Source organism: Lytechinus pictus, chromosome 2 (assembly GCF_037042905.1).
Source record: "Lytechinus pictus isolate F3 Inbred chromosome 2, Lp3.0, whole genome shotgun sequence".
NCBI lineage: Eukaryota > Metazoa > Echinodermata > Echinoidea > Temnopleuroida > Toxopneustidae > Lytechinus > Lytechinus pictus.
Window position 1 is genome coordinate 67,367,607 of NC_087246.1, and position 17,651 is coordinate 67,385,257.

The window sequence follows — 17,651 nt, forward strand, 5'->3', positions numbered from 1 at the left end:
TTATAATAATGAATGAACGTTCAAATTCGAAATATTTCGTCCACTCTCTGCACACATGGTTCGTTCCCGGGTTCGTTTTCATGTATTCAGTATTCAAGACCGTTCTATATCATTCCTTTGAATTTTGTAGAAATTCAATTTAGAGAGAAATTCATTCAAATTAATGGCCCAAATTAGGTGTCATTTAATTTCGCGACGACGAACTGATCGTGTCCACAGCTTCGAGAATGGACTGGATAAGTATTGGAAATGTGAACCTGTGAAGTACAAGTTTGACGCCCAGGACCAAAATCCAGTTAAAACCAATTAGGGCAAAACCAATTGAAACCAGTTGGCCAACTGGTTTCAATAGGGAAATTGGAACAACTGGTTCCAATTGAAAACCAGTTGCCAATTGGTTCCAGTTAAAAACCAATTGAAAACCAGTTGCCAATTGGTTCCAGTTAAAACCAATTGGGCAACTGGAACCAGTTGGCAATTGTTGTCAATTGGTTCCAGTTGTTCCAATTTCCCTATTAAAACCAATTGAATCCAATTGGAGGCAACTGGTTTCAATTGGTTCCAGTTGAAACCAATTGGAGGCAACTGGTTTCAACTGGAACCAGTTGAAACCAATTGGTTTCCAACTGGATCCAATTGGAACTTCCAGTTGGAACGAACTTAATTAGTTACAAATTAATTAGCATTTGCACTAACTATTTCTCATGCCAACACAGAAGCAGTGTTATATGTCTATTAATACCAATGTAAAGGGCATTGATAAAATACAGACTTTCATGTGTATATATTTATATGGAAGATCTTCAAATATATGTACTTTTATTTGATGTAATTTGGTAACAGTTAGTGGTGTCCTAATTATCCTTTAATCTGTTTTAATTATAATCTATAACATTTATGAACATGGTTTTCACTGCTAAGTATTCTAAATACTAATCTTTAAAAAGTGTGGTACTTGAAATTGTAAAGAATTAAATAGATACATTGTTAATGATGATTAATCTCATAAAACATTAATCTGTGCACACTGGCAAATAATATGCAAATTAACTGGTTTCAATTGGATCCAGTTGGGTAACTGGAAAATTTCCAATTGGAAACCAATTGAAAATAATTTCCAGTTACCCAACTGGTTCCAATTAGAATTCATTTCCAGTTACCCATCTTTCCAGTTAGAAGTCATCTCAGTTACCCAATTGGTACCAGTTAGGATTTCCAGTTACACAACTGAATGGTTCAAGTTAGGATTTCCAGTTACCCAACTGGTTCCAGTTAGAAATCATTTCCAGTTGGAAGTCATTTCCAGTTACCCAACTGGTTCCAGTTAGGATTTCCAGTTGGGATTTCCAGTTACTCAACTGGTTCCAGTAAGAAATCATTTCCAATTGGAAGTCATTTCCAGTTACCCAACTGGTTCCAGTTAGGATTTCCAGTTGCCCAACTGGTTCCAGTTGGGATTTCCAGTTACTCAACTGGTTCCAGTTAGAAATCATTTCCAGTTGGAAGTCATTTCCAGTTACCCAACTGGTTCCAGTTAGGATTTCCAGTTGCCCAACTGGTTCCAGTTAGAAATCATTTCCAATTGGAAGTCATTTCCAGTTACCCAACTGGTTCCAGTTAGGATTTCCAGTTGCCCAACTGGTTCCAGTTGGGATTTCCAGTTACTCAACTGGTTCCAGTAAGAAATCATTTCCAATTGGAAGTCATTTCCAGTTACCCAACTGGTTCCAGTTAGGATTTCCAGTTGCCCAACTGGTTCCAGTTGGGATTTCCAGTTACTCAACTGGTTCCAGTTAGAAATCATTTCCAATTGGAAGTCATTTCCAGTTACCCAACTGGTTCCAGTTAGGATTTCCAGTTGCCCAACTGGTTTCAACTGGAAATTGTTAAATTCCAGTTAAAACCAATTGAAACCAGTTGAAACCCTGGGCGCTGACCCACCAGGACATGATCCGGCCAACCTAAAGAGGAGACAGAATTTGGAACTGAATATAGAGTCTTAGACTGCGTTCAGAAGCATCCATAAGTATCCATAAGTAAGTTTAATTTCACGTAAAATACCATTTTCAATTTCATTTATCGGCACACATATTTGCACTTTAAACGTCCAAATTCACATAACATGTTTCTGTGTTCATTTTCTTTATTACAGCATTTTTTTTTCAAACTTTACCCATCTTTCGATTTTTTCTGATCTTTTCAGTTAGAATCATTTTATTCCATTATGTTTGATAAAGACGTATATTCATGTAACACTTTATAGGGTATGGTTGTAAACGGTTATTCTTTTAGTGATTGATGAGTCGGTGCAGGGGCGGATGCAGGATTTCTCAAAGGGGGGACACATTTTCCCGAGGAATTTGACGAGCAAAAAAAAAGGGTTTTTAACCAAAGAATAAGGGTATTTCGTCCACGAAAACAATTTGATTGTGCCTCTCAAAGGGGGGGGGGGGCACGAGCCGGCTGTGCCCCCCCCCCTCTGGATTCGCCAGTGAGTGGGTGGATGACCTATGCCAATGGTATTTTTTCTTCATCATCTTATTCTTTTTTTATTTTACATAAAAATTGCAATTCATATCGTTTTGGGGAAGGGATAAGAAACGGTGCCAGGTAACTGGCAGAGGTAAAATGGCAGAGGTAATATAATGGCAGAGGTGAAAATGGCAGAGGTAAAAATGGCAGAGGTAATAATGGCAGAGGTAAAAATGGCAGAGGTAAAAATGGCAGAGGTAAAACTGGCAGAGGTAAAAACGGCAGAGGTAAAAAGAGAAGAGGCATAATTAAGAGGTAAAAATGGAAGATGTGATAATGGCAGGGGTAAAAGTGGCCGAGGTACACTATTAGAAAAAAACAGTAGATTCTACAGAAGAAAAATTAAAAAACAGGTTTTACAGAAAAATAATAATTTTGCAAATTATTATAACAGAAGGATTTTCCACAATTTTTCTACAATTTTACAAAACAGATGTTTTTAAAAAAGGGGAAAACAGTTTTATTACAATAAATTTGTAAGGGTACACGCACAAAATACCAATATTCTGTAATTTTACACAAATGCATGTAAGATTACAGTGCAGTAAGATTACAGGTGTTCTCCAGACTCTGTTGCAGGAATTTTTGATTTTTAAGTATAAATTTTCTAACAGTGTAAAAAATGGCGGAGTTGAAAATGGCAATGGTAAAGATGGCAGAGGCAAAAATGAAAGAGATATGGGGTGCTGTTTTGTTAAAAAGCCGAGAACAAAAGTTTTCACTCCAAACTGAAAGGGGATTTGGTTAAGGGGGAAAATGACACCAAAAAAATATTTCAACTGAATGAAGTTCTTTTAGGTCAGAAAAAGAATTTCAACAAAAATAATAACAATTAGATAATAAACAATGTTTTTTCTTCTGTTTGAAAAATAACAGAGATTTGTATCAAATCTCTACATTTTAGCATATATACCAAGCTAATTACCAAGAGGGTGCTGCTTATGGTGAACAAAATCCCCAACAACACTTCCGCTTCCAAGGCTTATGACCATCAAGGCGTTTATATCATATATGGATGCAGTGGTAAAGGTGCAGGGTCTTCTTTTATGCAAAAAATCTGAACCAGACGGTGCCCCTCGATCGACCCCAAATTGGTTTACCAGTCAAAACAAGATTATTATTGATTATCATAATCAGTTACATATTCAGTGCCAAGCCTGGGAACGCATGCTTATTGTCATTCAAATATTTAAAAAGAATAGTACAGACGACATAACAAATAAGGACATAATATTTAACCACAATCATTCGTGACAATTTCAATGTCTAAGCTTTCCCCGCGATGTTTCCCCCCGCCCCTAATAGGTGAGCGGCGAGAGGCCAAAATTTGGGACTTTAATCCCCCCGACTGGATCAAAGCAAAAACATGCATCATTTTTAAGGAAATTTTCTGAATTTTTTAGAACTGAGAATTAAAAGTGTCGCACAGTGTAGCTTCACCATGGAAACCAGCCTTGAATCGGCCACGCCCACTTTTGTGATAAATGCAAAGCAGTAACTTATCATTTATATTTGTTAATTAATTACACTAATTTATATATGAATATAGACTTTACGAGGATAAAATCACTACAGGTTGAATGATATGATAACGCCTAGCAACCAAACATATATTTCATCTGTATTTGATTTCAAAACTGTTGCCTAGCAACATTTTTTCCCTAGCAACCATATTCATTTTTTAATATTCTCTTATTTTTTGACCAGATTAATTCATTTTATCATTTTTTTTTGTTTTTGATTTGTAAAAACTAATGAAGAAGGTGAATTTTTATGAAAAAGGGATAAAAGAGGAAGACTAGGATGTATAATGCATTTATGATCATGAAAAATTACATTATTGCCATGTTTGATTAACCCCTGCATGTGACGGATATCACTAATATGTTTGTGTGTATTTACGACTATATCGGCATCATTTTATGGATTTTATAATATTGTTATAAATCATTCTTAGATACCCTGCTGTGTCATGTTATCTGTTCTAATCTAAATAATAGATTATTCATAGATTTTTCCGTTACCTATGGAAACCATTATGTTGCCTAGCAACAGCATTTTCCCTAGCAACCATCACTTTTTGGCGATATTTCAAGCCTGTAACCTCCCAAAAATTCCCTTTTTGGTCCTCAAAATGCATCTTATACTATTCTAAGCATTTATGACAATTAGTTTCACCCATCTGGCCAGGCAGTCGGCATATTGAGAGAGGGCATAGCTGTATGCAGAAATTTTTTCCTTGGGGTGGCAAAACGATTAATTTTTTTTAAAGAAACAAAGCGAGGGAGCGAAGCTACTGAGTTTGGCAAGGGGCGCTTTTTCATAGTAAATTGAAGGATATCCTGCACACTTTTGGTGAATTTTGTGAAAATTTTCAGTCAAAAATGTAACTTTTCACTTCATACGGCAATGGGAGAGGAAATGGGTAGTTTGTTATTTGAAACATTTGATCGTACAACATGTTAGGAAGGGAAATACATATCCAAGACCATTCAATATTCAAAATTATTTATCAGTATGGCAAATATAATTCCTAAACTGTAGTGATTGTGAACTCAAAAGCTAATTACTTTTGGGGGTACCTACTAAAATGTGTTAATCACAATGATCTATCAAAGTTTTTATCTGCAAATCTGGCAATTTTCCTGTGCTGCAAGGTTTTTTTTCTTTCCCCCCCCCCCCTCCCTTTTTATCATACCAATGCATGGGCAATGGGACAGTAACACAATAAACTATTTGCAGACCTTCAAGCAGTATTGCTGGTTTATCTGCACAACCTGGTGAAAAAAAAGCTTTCAAATGATCACCTGCCCTGATTTAAACACAGATCAAGAGATCCTCAGTATGTCGTACATCTATCAAGTAGACAACAAAAATTACTCTAATCTGAGTCTGTTGCTCACTAGAACCGGTTAGTCCCTGTACATTCTTTATGGGCATTACTGATTTCAGCAGTTAATTAACAGGTCAAATATCTGTTTAAGTAGAATTAATTAGGAGTAGGCCTCTCAGCAAGCTAACGGGCAAAGTCCTAACCATTGAACTTATGAGTATTTCTTTAAATTCTTTCTATAAACCTCCTAACCAATCTCTCTCCCTTCCCCGTAAAGCCACCTCCGATCGAGGAAATATAATTATTGGGGATTTAATCAGTCACAGCATTATCTGGGGGTATGGATAAACCAACGAGATGGAGAACTTGTGGAGAACTGGTCAGATGCAAATCAGATTGCATCACGGAACAAAATGTGAGAAGGTTGTGCTTGACCCTCTCCCGCACACTCAACATCGACCGATTGGGCTGAAGGCGAATGCAGCCATTACTCCACGCACAGTTCCCTTTCACAGACGTTTCACCCTGAAGAAAGCAATCTGGGAGCAGTTTGTCATAGATCCGAATACCTACCCACAGGATCTTCCAGCACTCCCTACTCATTACGCACATTTGGAAAGCTGTTGAAGAAATCATCACAGAAAAATATTCCACGAGGATGCCGTACAAACTATTCTCCTGGCTTGACGGATGACGAAGCTGCTGTACAATAAATATTTCAGGAGCTTTTAGAATTACCCCTTTGGTGCCGATACACTTGAATGTGGGGGGAAATAGACAACTGCCATTATGGATAGTAAAAAAAGAAAGTGACAGTGATTTAACAAATCAATGGATATGACTCACTACAGCAGAAAAGCCGGGAAAACAATTCGGATACTTGAAAACGACTATGCGAGTCTCAAACTATACCCCTAGTGACCACCGACCAAGTGACCCACTATCTTCTTGTGTACAGTCATGGTCACCCTATTTATTGCCCGCGAAGGGCCAACCTCCCTAAAAGAGCAGAGACAGCGTCCCAACTGAAGAGTCATTTGAAAACACAAGACAATTCAGCATGAACGTCTTGTCTGCTTGTGCTATGCTATTAAAGAAATAATGAAGAGCAACAAGGAACCTGGATTAGATGTCCTCTGTGAGCAGATCACACTTCTTGGACCTGTTGCAGCCCAATGGCTGCTGACATATTAATCGACTGTTTGCATGAGAAAAAAAATGGCAAGAGGAAATTGAGGGTAGTTGCCTAACTCGAGCCAGGCAAAGACCCAATCAGCCCAAGGAGTTACAGAACTATCTCTCTACTCTGTCACATACACAATCCCTTTGAAAGGCTCCTGCTTAACCGCATTGCTCCCTTTGTGACTGAGTTCCTCATTCAAGTAGGCAAGATTCAGGCCAGAAAAGTCCTTTACTTATCCAGTACTGAATCTGAATCGGTACATCAGATGGTTTGAGGAAGGTCTGAAAACTGGAGAAGCCTTTGTTGACTTCTCTGCAGCTTATGAACCAGTTAATCATAGGGTAGGCCTACTTACGAGGAAAGTCATTGTGATGACAAAGGACGTCAAGTTGACAAGGCTAATTCAGAACATGTCCTCAAACCGGTTGTTTGTGAATCTCAGTGGTTCCAGCAGCAAATGGTGGAGGCAGAAAAATGGTCCCCAACAAAGAAGTGTCCTTGTCCAAATACACAAACGACCAACTAATCCACCCAAACACCAAGAGCTACCTATGCTGATGAACTGTGCATTGCCTCATAAAAGCAGAAGAGGTGGAAAAAAACATTCAGTGATGCTCTGGCATATCTGACTCTTTACTATCCAGAGAAAACCCAACTTAGCGTCTTCCACCTTAACAATAGAGATGCAGACCGGAAACTGCTGGTCAGATGGTGTTGAAACTTGAAAGTGAATGAAACACTCCAGCAAGCCTGCCTACCTTGACGGCACTCTTGCGTACAAAGAACATATTGCCGAGACAAAGGCAAAAGCTGGAGAAAGGAACAACATCAAAAAGAGGCTTGCTAACACGATATGGGGAGCAGATGCCAAACCATCCGTTCAAAAGCTCTGCTGTATGCTTCAAGTTTAACCCAGTCCTGAATGCTGCTTGCTGAGCAATTTCCGACTGTCCGCTACCAAAAGAGTAAACGATCTTTAACTACTGTGTGGCACAGTCCCCCACACATAGAGGTATCAGAATGGGTGGAAAAACAAGCAAAAAAAAAATGTCCTTCTTCCACTCTTTAACTATGAACCTTCCAAAAAGAGACTCGAATCCTTCGTTTCACTTGACTGAATCCCTTGATGGCTATGCACACAGTCAAAGGATCCCCCTATAATGGTTAAACCACCTCCAGTCTGTGACGCAAAAGCTTTCCATGTGACCTAGCGAATCACGCCCCCAGGTTCAAGTGACGAATGGTCATCCTGACTATGTCTTAATCGCCTATGGTCTGGAACAGGAAGGTGCAAAGTCCTTAATATGCAGTTCGGGGCTACAGCAGGGATGCAGACACTATCTACGACTGAGGGGAGGATCAGACAGTGCATCACCTTTTGGTCTGCACCCCCCCCTACCAGAGCCGTGCGCTGCCAAAGATCTGGAGTCGTTCAACCCAAAAGCCAGATCTTGCTTGATCCCTCTACTACACAGGACTTGTGTAGTGACCCGAGAAGATGGGCACAGAGCAAATATTGCCCTTTAAAATCATGCAGTATACTATGACCAAAGGGAGCCTAGGTGTGCAGGAGTTTGTCTCTCCAAAAGGTGGCTTTTGGGGGTATGTAGATATGGGGTAAGATTGTTAGCATCGAATGTCTTTGCTCATTCACTGGCAAATTGTAATTTTCACCTTAAAACACTAACAATCAGAATATAGGCACATTTTCAGCAAAGTTTTAGCCTAACCGACAACCCCATCAGGAACCAATTAAGTCCCCGCCCCCTCCCCCATCCAACAACCCTTGAGCAAATAATCATTTTTTCCCCAAATGTCAGATTACCATAAATAGGTGTCTTCTACCAGTAAGATAATTAATGACAAACTTCTTCTTAGGTCACTAAAGATATCATGTCCTGTTAATGGTACAAGAATTACATGAAACTTTCCTGTGAAAAGACTCTCGTGCAGTGGCAAAGGCAGTGGCAGTTCATAGCTCTGGTAGGAGGGAGCAGACACAAAAGTGTTGTATCCTATGATCATCCTTACAGTTGCAGGTAGTTTCTCCATCCCTATTGTAGCCCCATTGGCGATTCAAACAAGATCAGGTAGGCCATTCTTCACTTGGACCTGGATAGTGATGTACTAAGTCCATATGTGAGATTGTGCATCACAGACTGGAGATTGTTAGACCAGAGGGTGACGCTTTCATGCGTGCAGAGTCATCAAGGGATTCTGTTGAGCGGAGAAAACTGTCTCTAGATTTGAGTCTCTTGGCAGGTTCATGGTTGACGAGTGGAATACTATGTTCTTGATTGTTTTTTTCTTTCATCTGTGCTGATGACTTCTCTTCTGACGTACGGTGGGGCAATAATACAGAGTAGGTAAAGATTACCCACTTCTGTTAGTCGCAAGCAGCCAGTGATGGCTCTGCAAGCTCCATTCAAGACTTGGGGTCAATATAGCACCAAGGGCTGCGTACTCAGCAGTGGAGAAGCAAAGAGCAAGAGCTGTGGTACAGAAAGATTTGGCATCTGTCAATTCCCCATCTGTCTCCCAGCTTCTTCAGAATGATATTCCTTGCTCCAAATGTTGCATTTGTTTTGGCAGCATGTTCTTTCTATGAAAAAAAAGGTCTAGAATGACGCCAAGGTAGGTTTGCTTGTTACCAACTGACCCTCAGTTTTTGATCTGCTCTCTGTTTTTAAGGTGGAATACACTATAATTTGGGGGTCTTTTTGGATTGGCTCAGAGATGATTTATAGCACAGTAAGGAGTTAGACTTGCCAGATCATCACTGAGTTCGTTTTGGCACACTGATGACTGATTATTACTTTAGAGATTATTGCACAGTTCAATGTTTTCCCACTCCATTCAAGCAGTGATACAAAATTATGGCTGTAATTTAAATGTTCCAGCCTTATTATATGAACAAATCATCATTACAAATACAGATTAGTATGTTTTAGCAATACTGTAGGGGTATCATCCCAATTACATCAGTTTTAGATATATTCTCAGACATATTTATTATACCATGGATGTCTTTAAAGATTTACATTACTTGATACTTGATGTAGTGATGCCTTTGGCAGCTCATACAGAAGCTATACTGGGATGATGAATAAAGTGAGCCACTGGAAGGAGCATCATGAAGTGCAGAGATGGTGATGGATATACATAGCAATTTTGTATATGTACAGTAAAACATGCTATGCTGAGTGCAAGTAAAAACCAAGCTTTTGACTTTAAATCATTTGGGATCCAACAGGGGGCTGCATCATTCTGATGGCAGGGAGAGCAGCCTCCTTGAAACTGGACATTCCTTTGGTGTTGGCAGCTGAGCTGGGTAGGTTGTTCCAGTTCCTTATCGTTCTTGGATAGAACGAGAACTTGAAGGGGTCGACTGTGGCTTCAGGTATGATGTACTTCAAGTTGTGATCATGTCTTGTATAAAATGTTGCTGGGGTGACGATAAGTGGAAGAGTTATGAAGACATGATGGTAGTGGATTTTGTGAAAGAGGGAACATTGGGCATGGATTCGGCGTGTGTGTAGTGCATCCAATTCCAATGACGTCACAAGAGATGAAGGTGATGTGGAAATCCTGTAGTCAGAGTACACGAAGCGAGCTGCTGATCTCATGACTGTGACTGTGTATGGATTCCAGGCCTCACAGCCATACTCTAGTTGAGGGCGCACTAAGGATGTGTAGGCCCTCGACTTCACATCTCTTGTACAGGAGGAAAGAGTTCAAGAGTACGACTTGCTTTCTGCCGGACGAATTGGCAATGCTTGTTCCATCGCAGATCAGAAGAAACTGTAACACCCAAGTTCTTGTAGTTGCTAACTCAAGGGATTACACTATTTATCAGATGATACTGCTGGATGTTGGGAGTGCGTATGCATGATCTAAATCTCCATGGAACGAACAGTAGCGTTAGTGTAAGCCCTACAATAGTGGCATGTGTACCTGTTTTCCCGAAGCTTTTCTCGAAGCTTTGTCGATGTCCTTTACATATGTATGCATGTTGAGAGGAATCCTTGTCTTTTCTTTCAGACATCTTTTCTTAAACTGAGTATTTAGGGCATCAGTTTTTAACAGCCGAGTCACTGACACTATCGCTGTAGCAGAAAATACCTGAAGGACAACATCAAAGACCACTTAAGCTGATATGCCTCCTCTCCATATTTAGGGACTTTTCTTGTATACCCCTCCCTGGTTGTCTCAATAGATGTGTGCAAAGATCATGACATATTACATAATGACACTTATATATACATAGAAAACATCTCCCAATTTAGTCAGCCTGTCTATCTTTAATGGTTTTCTTGTCCTTTTCTTGGCCTAATCAGGAATGATAGCTCAGTCGATAGAGCGGGGGTTTCGGATTCCGGTGACCTGGATTTGATTCCCACTTGGTACATTAGTGCTCTTTTGTAGGGCGCATCCTCATTACCATGTTACCAGGTTTTGGAGAGGACATTAAGCTGTCGGTCCTCTGGTTGTTTGCTTACAAGCATTCATGCTTCCTTAGTAATCAGGTAAACAACCATCATATTAAGGCTTAAGATCCCAGGTTTTCATACTTTCATCCCTCTGATTTCTTGCCAGTTATCAAATTGAAAGTGACATTATAAGTTCCCTGTGATTAAACTTCTGACACTTAGTAATAGTATTAAAGTTTTTAGCTCTCTTTTATTAGATAAGCAGTTTTCAGCAGCTTCTTTTTGCCATTGCGTTAAAGTTTCAACAGAAACTTGTCGAACTCACAACTTGGGCATCTTTGGGCTACAGCCTCCACACAGACACAACCTTGGAAGTTGGACATGCATGGGTGATTAGGTATTATTTGACAAAACAGATCCATTTGTAAACCATTCTATATTCACTCGAGGAAAGTGATCTGAATATGCAGCCAAAAGCCTCTGCAAATGACTTAATTGAGTATAGGACGTCTCTGAAATTGAAAAAAAATATCTGTATAAGCCTTAGGTGAAGACCCACTTTATGATCAAATTCAGGGACTGTGCCTGAAGAGTAGTGTTGTCCATTCTATTATATCATCAATGCTATACCTACTGTAGAACACTAAAAAATGTTTTGTACCCAGCTATGAATCCTCCAAACCATATTATTCTCTTTTTATCTTCAACATTTAACTTTCTCTTTGAAGCTGCTCTTTTATATATGATAAGTTTAAATGCCATGCTCATCGCACTGTTTAGAATTGGTAGACAAGCAATATACAAACAAGGATAAATGATTTTTTTTAGAAATAAGAGAAATGAAGTGGTGTCCTTTAATTTACCATTGCCAGTATGCATGTAGGTATATTATTGAAAGGGATGGTCCAGGCTGGATAATCTCTATATCTCAACTAAAAGAGTAAAATTCACAAAGCAAAATGGTGAAAATTTGATCAAAATCGGATAAGAAATAACAAGTTATTGAATTTTAAAGATTTGCATTATTCCGGTGAAACAGTTCTAGGTATGTCTTTATGAATATTATTAGGTGGGCTGATGATGTCATATCCCCACTTCTTCTTTTGTAATTTATTATATGAAATTAGGTTTATTCAAAATTGTTCTACCAAGAACTAAAACAATTGACAACTGATTAAGTACATTAGTTATTTATTGCCGTAACTTATTTCATCATAATGCAGACACATCATTTACGCATGTATGAAATAATGAAACATTTATGATTTCATGTATTAACATAAGAAAAAGGAAAGTGGGGATGTGACATCATCAGCCCACCTAATGAATATTCATGACGATGTGCATATAACTGTTTTTAAAAATATTGATAAACTTTAAAATTCAATAACTTTGTTATTTGTTATCCGATTTTTAAGAAATTTTCAGCATTTAGCTCTGTGAATGTTACCCTATTTATTTAGATAGAAATATTTTCAGCCTGGACCATCCCTTTAACAAATGGTACTGCACACTTAAAAGTGGATTATTTTCCTCAAGATTTTTAAGGGGAAAATACATCGTTGCTAAGGTAAATAGTGTTGCTAGGCAATGAAATTGTGTCAGTAGATAATAGTACAACTCCGGAATGCTGTTTGCCTATCGATAACAAACTATCATGTTAATTTTCTCAATATTTTTACTCTAAGGCACAACTTCCTCAGCACATTTGGCCGAGATGAAGAGTGGTAACATAGCCGTTGCTAGGGAATATTGTTTCTAGGCAACACTTTTGTCTCCAAGGAAGCTATAAAATAGTCAGTTTGTTGAATGATTATTGAAAACGAGGTTGTAGGCATCTATATGATAATTGTGTCAGTATTATTGCTCATAATAAACCATTTTTCCACAGATTTGTCCAGGGAAAAGAGTGTTAACATAGTCGTTGCTATGGAAAATAGTCATTGCTAGGCAATGAATTGGTATCCATGGGTAATATGAAATGGTCATTTTGTTGTTGTTCTATTGAAGACAAGATACTACATGTTAATTGATCAGGTATTATTAACTCAATCAACTTTTTCACCACAAAATAGTATAAAGTATGTGACTTGTACATACGTGTTTCAATGCATGCAGTCAAAATGAACATAATATGGCGATTTGTACGATGTGAAGGGGTATGTCAGTTAGAGCTTAGCAAATTTATTTGAGGTTCGCAATGGTTAAAATGGGGGTTTTCAGTTCTTTTTATTATTTTTCAATAATACTTTATAGAATTTAATTGGTGTAATTTATTTGGTTTAATCTAACCTAGTTAAAAAGTTAAAAGTTAGGTTTGATATGGAAAAATAAGTGGTTTACTTAAGGAGCTAAATGGTTGCTAAGGAAATTTTTGTTGCTAGGCAACAGTTTCTGAGAAAATGTTCATAAAATTCATGCTAAGTTGTTTTTCAGTAATTCTTCTTACAATATATAGTGGATCTATCCTTTGAAAATATGAAAAAATACCTGTTAATTCAAATTAATGAGTAAAAAATCAATATTCACAAGAAATATTCAATAAGTATTTAAAATGGGCGTGGCTTATTCAAGGCTGGTTTCCATGGTGATGCTACACATTACGGCATTTTTAATGCCCAATTCCGAAAAATTCAGAAAATTTCCTTTAATTTGATGTATGATTTTGCTTTGATCCAGCCGGGGGGATTAAAGTCAAGAAATAAGGCACTTTTTGGCTTCTGGCCGCTCACCTATAACCCTCTCTGTCTCTCCACCTCTCTTATGTCTACTCTTCCTCCTTTTTGCATCGGTAAACCTGGCAAAACTTAGATGCCATTTTTACACCGAGCCTAAGAAACATGGTCGATAATGGTTTGTCAGATGGATGATACATTTCAGCAAAATTGTAAACATAAAATTTAGAAGTAAATACCATTTCCATAATCATTCAAAAGAAGTATAAAAAAAAAAAACATCAAAGAAAAACACTGTCCTTATCCTAAAAGTGATTGCATATTAATTATTTTGAATTCTTAAACGTTCGCAAGGAGGGTACCGGTTCGAATTTGAAAACACTTCTTCAGCTATTTGAATTTGATCGTTCTTTATACATGTTTAAATGAGATAACCATGAAATCGCGTGCCAATATAATTAAATTGAATTAAGTATTTGGCTATTTAAATGCTGATCTCATAGGTCATTCAAATTAGTTGCAAATTGAATTATTACATCATTAAATCGGTTGAAATTTTGACGAAATTGGACGGGAAAACCTATACTATCAGCAACCCGAGCCAGTATACATGGTATACGAGCTTACAGTAGAGCCCTGAGCCAGTCTATATGTAGCAATTGTTTTATTTCTTCTTCTTTTTTTACTTGCAAAGTAACATGAACCCATAATATTAGAAACATATGGATTTTATTATACTTACCTACTTTTTAATGTGTATTCAGTGATGCAATAATAAAAAAAATGAGGGGCAAGATATGGTAGAGATTGGGTGGTCATTTTCAGGACCAACACTTGCCCAAGAAAGATACATGGTGTACCGTGAAACCTACTACACTATTCTTCTTCGCCATGGAAACCTTCTTCAGAAGTTACAAGATATGGTGAAACGCGGGCAAAATTTATAAAGAGTTGCGAGCTAGCGTAAATTTCGACATTTTGTTACAAATTGTGACAGATATTAATATTTAGAAAATAATACTTCAACATTCTCGCTTTCCTTTTCTTTTTTTTTCTTGGTCGTGACAAATTTGTACGCTACTGTGTGTATTTGATTAGAAAAAGAGTCCACCCTTGAAATTGAATAATAAAATGAGCCAAGCCGGTTTAATTGTCATTATTAGGCAGATAGATTTTCAACCAAATTAATCCATGCATATTAGAGTACGTGTACGTGAATCCAATAAAATAAAATGAATAGGTTTGGAGGCGTTCAACAATGCACTCCTTAGATGTTTCTGTCTACCATCATGCATTTTTTTACGGCCGAGAAGCAACAATTTGTTGGTTACCATGCAACCGCATAGTGACAATATTCGGATTTATAAAGCGCTTTTTACCTTTGTATCATACTGTGTAATTGAGTGTATGAATAGAAGAAAGAAAAGACCCATGTCCAAGGCTCGGTCCCTGCTCTTGGCGAAACATTAGTTAAACGTGGAATGTTTCTGCTTACATAACTATATGATCACATATGTGCATGGGCGGAAATCCCAGGGGGAACAGGGGGACCTGTCCCCCCTACTCAAAATAGTAGGGGGACGCAATATGAAATGTCCCCCTACTATTTGTGGTTTCTTATGATGGTAAGAAATACATCATGCAAAATCGAAGTTAAACATGTATTTTAAATTAAAATGTATTTTAGGACGAGATGTCCTTACTATTGGGATGATAACCTTTTTCTTATTTTCATCGAAATGACCTTGAATTTGGGGTGATAACCTTTTTTTCTTCTTTTTTTTGGCTTGTCAAATTTTCCAGCCCCTTGTCCCCCTACCTTTTCGGAGAAATTTCCGCCCCTGCATATGTGTAATTGATATTCCGGAATTCGTTCCAAGAAATGGCAGAAATGAACTTGAAAAACTAAACAGAACTGTCATCGGACATAAACAATATCAATTTATGCTTTTATATTGCCCGCATGCTTGTGAATGCAAATATTATTCGTTCTTTTCCTTCTGATATCTCCCTGGCAGTGTTGTTTATTCCACAGTTACACCTGCAAAACAGACTCCAGTCACTCCAGACTGACACAAGTATATGCATAAATCATAATAACTGCAAAATTAATACAAATTTTCGTCAGTTGCAAAAAATATAAAATGAGTGATATACTTAATGATAGAAGAAAAACAGTAATTTTCATTTGTGTTGTCCTGTCACAGTGAGAAAAAAATAACCTACCCGATTTACCCCCCCCCCCTCCGGTGGAAGACTACATGGCTGCATGTATATTCCTATTGTTTGTATAATAAGAGTCCTTCTCATTGCTGCCAATCATTTCTTCTATATACTTTTTTTTATTAAATTAATTATGTTGATATATTCAACAAGAATCCGAACGAGTTTAAGTAATTGATTTCTTCCTTTAATTTTCTCTTTCCCAAACATAATTACTTCCCAACTACAGTTAGGCCTATGTATTCAAAATGATAATGTCACGCACTTTAATTTCCCACACCGATCGTGTAAATTCACGAAATGTTCAAAATTCTCCTTTGTCACAAAAATGAGCATGAAGTTGGTCGAGACAACGCGAAAACGGAAACGGTAATATGTGTATTGAATTATCTTAGTCAACGTTAATATAGGTTTTCCCGTCCAATTTCGTCAAAATTTCAACCGATTTAATGATGTAATAATTCACTTTGCAACTAATTTGAATGACATATAAGATCAACATTTAAATAGCCAAATACTTAATTTTATTTTATTGGCATACGATTTCATGGTTATCTCATTTAAACATGTGTAAAGAACGATCAAATAAAAATAGCTGAAAAAGTTTTTTTTCAAATTCGCACCGGTACCCTCCTTGCGAACGTTTACGAATTCAAAATCATAAATATGCAATCACTTATAGGATATGGACAGTGTTTTTCGTTTTTTTTTAGTTTTTTTTTACTTCTTTTGAATAATTATGGAAATGGGTTTTACTTTGAAATTGGGTGTATACCATTTTACTAAAATTTATTATCCATCTGACAAACCATCATCGGAACAACTCATATTTGTTCCACTTTCATAACTATAGACTGTGGTCAATACCATGTCTCTTATCCCTTCCACAACACAATATGAATTAGAAGATGAAGGGAAAATACCTTCCATAGGCATAGGTCATCTACCCACACTCACCAATCATCAAATGAAAAACCGTTTACAACCATATCCTATAATTGTTACATGAATTAGGTCTTTATCAAACATAATGAAATAAAATGAATCTAACTAAAAAGATCAGAAAAAATAGACATGATAGAAAGATAAGATTACATTTGAAAAAATATTGTATAACGTAATAAAAAAATGAACACAGAACATGTTATCTGAATTCGGACGTTTAAAGTGCAAATATGTGTGCCGATAAATGAAATTGAAAATGGTATTCAAGGCGAAATTAAACGATCTGTTCGTCGTAGCGAAATTAAATTACAACTTTGGGCCATTAATATGAACGAATATCTCTCTAAATTGAATTTCTACAAATTTCAAAAGGAATGATGTAGAAAGGAATTGAATTCTGAATAAATGAAAATGAACCATGTGTGCAGAGGATGGACAAAAACCTTTCAAATTTGAACGTCCTTTCATTAATTTAAATGCAACTCTGATGAAGTTGGACGGGAAAACCTATATTATAGGCCTAAGTATACGCCGATTTAATGATGATGAAAATATCATTTTATCCAATGTAGCCACTTCAGTTTCGAAAACTATACCATAATGTTATAATTATGTGGGCGCGTCGTGGTCTAGTGGTTCTGACTCTTGCCTTTCAAACAGAGGAGTGTAGGTTCGAATCCTAGCCATGGCGTGTTTTCCTTCAGCAAGAAATTCATCCACACTGCGCTGCTATCGATCGACCCACCAGCTGAGGTGAATGGGTACCCGGCAGGATTAATTCCTTGAACGCTCGAGCGCAGAAAGGCAGCTCGAGCTAAAGATGGGGTAAT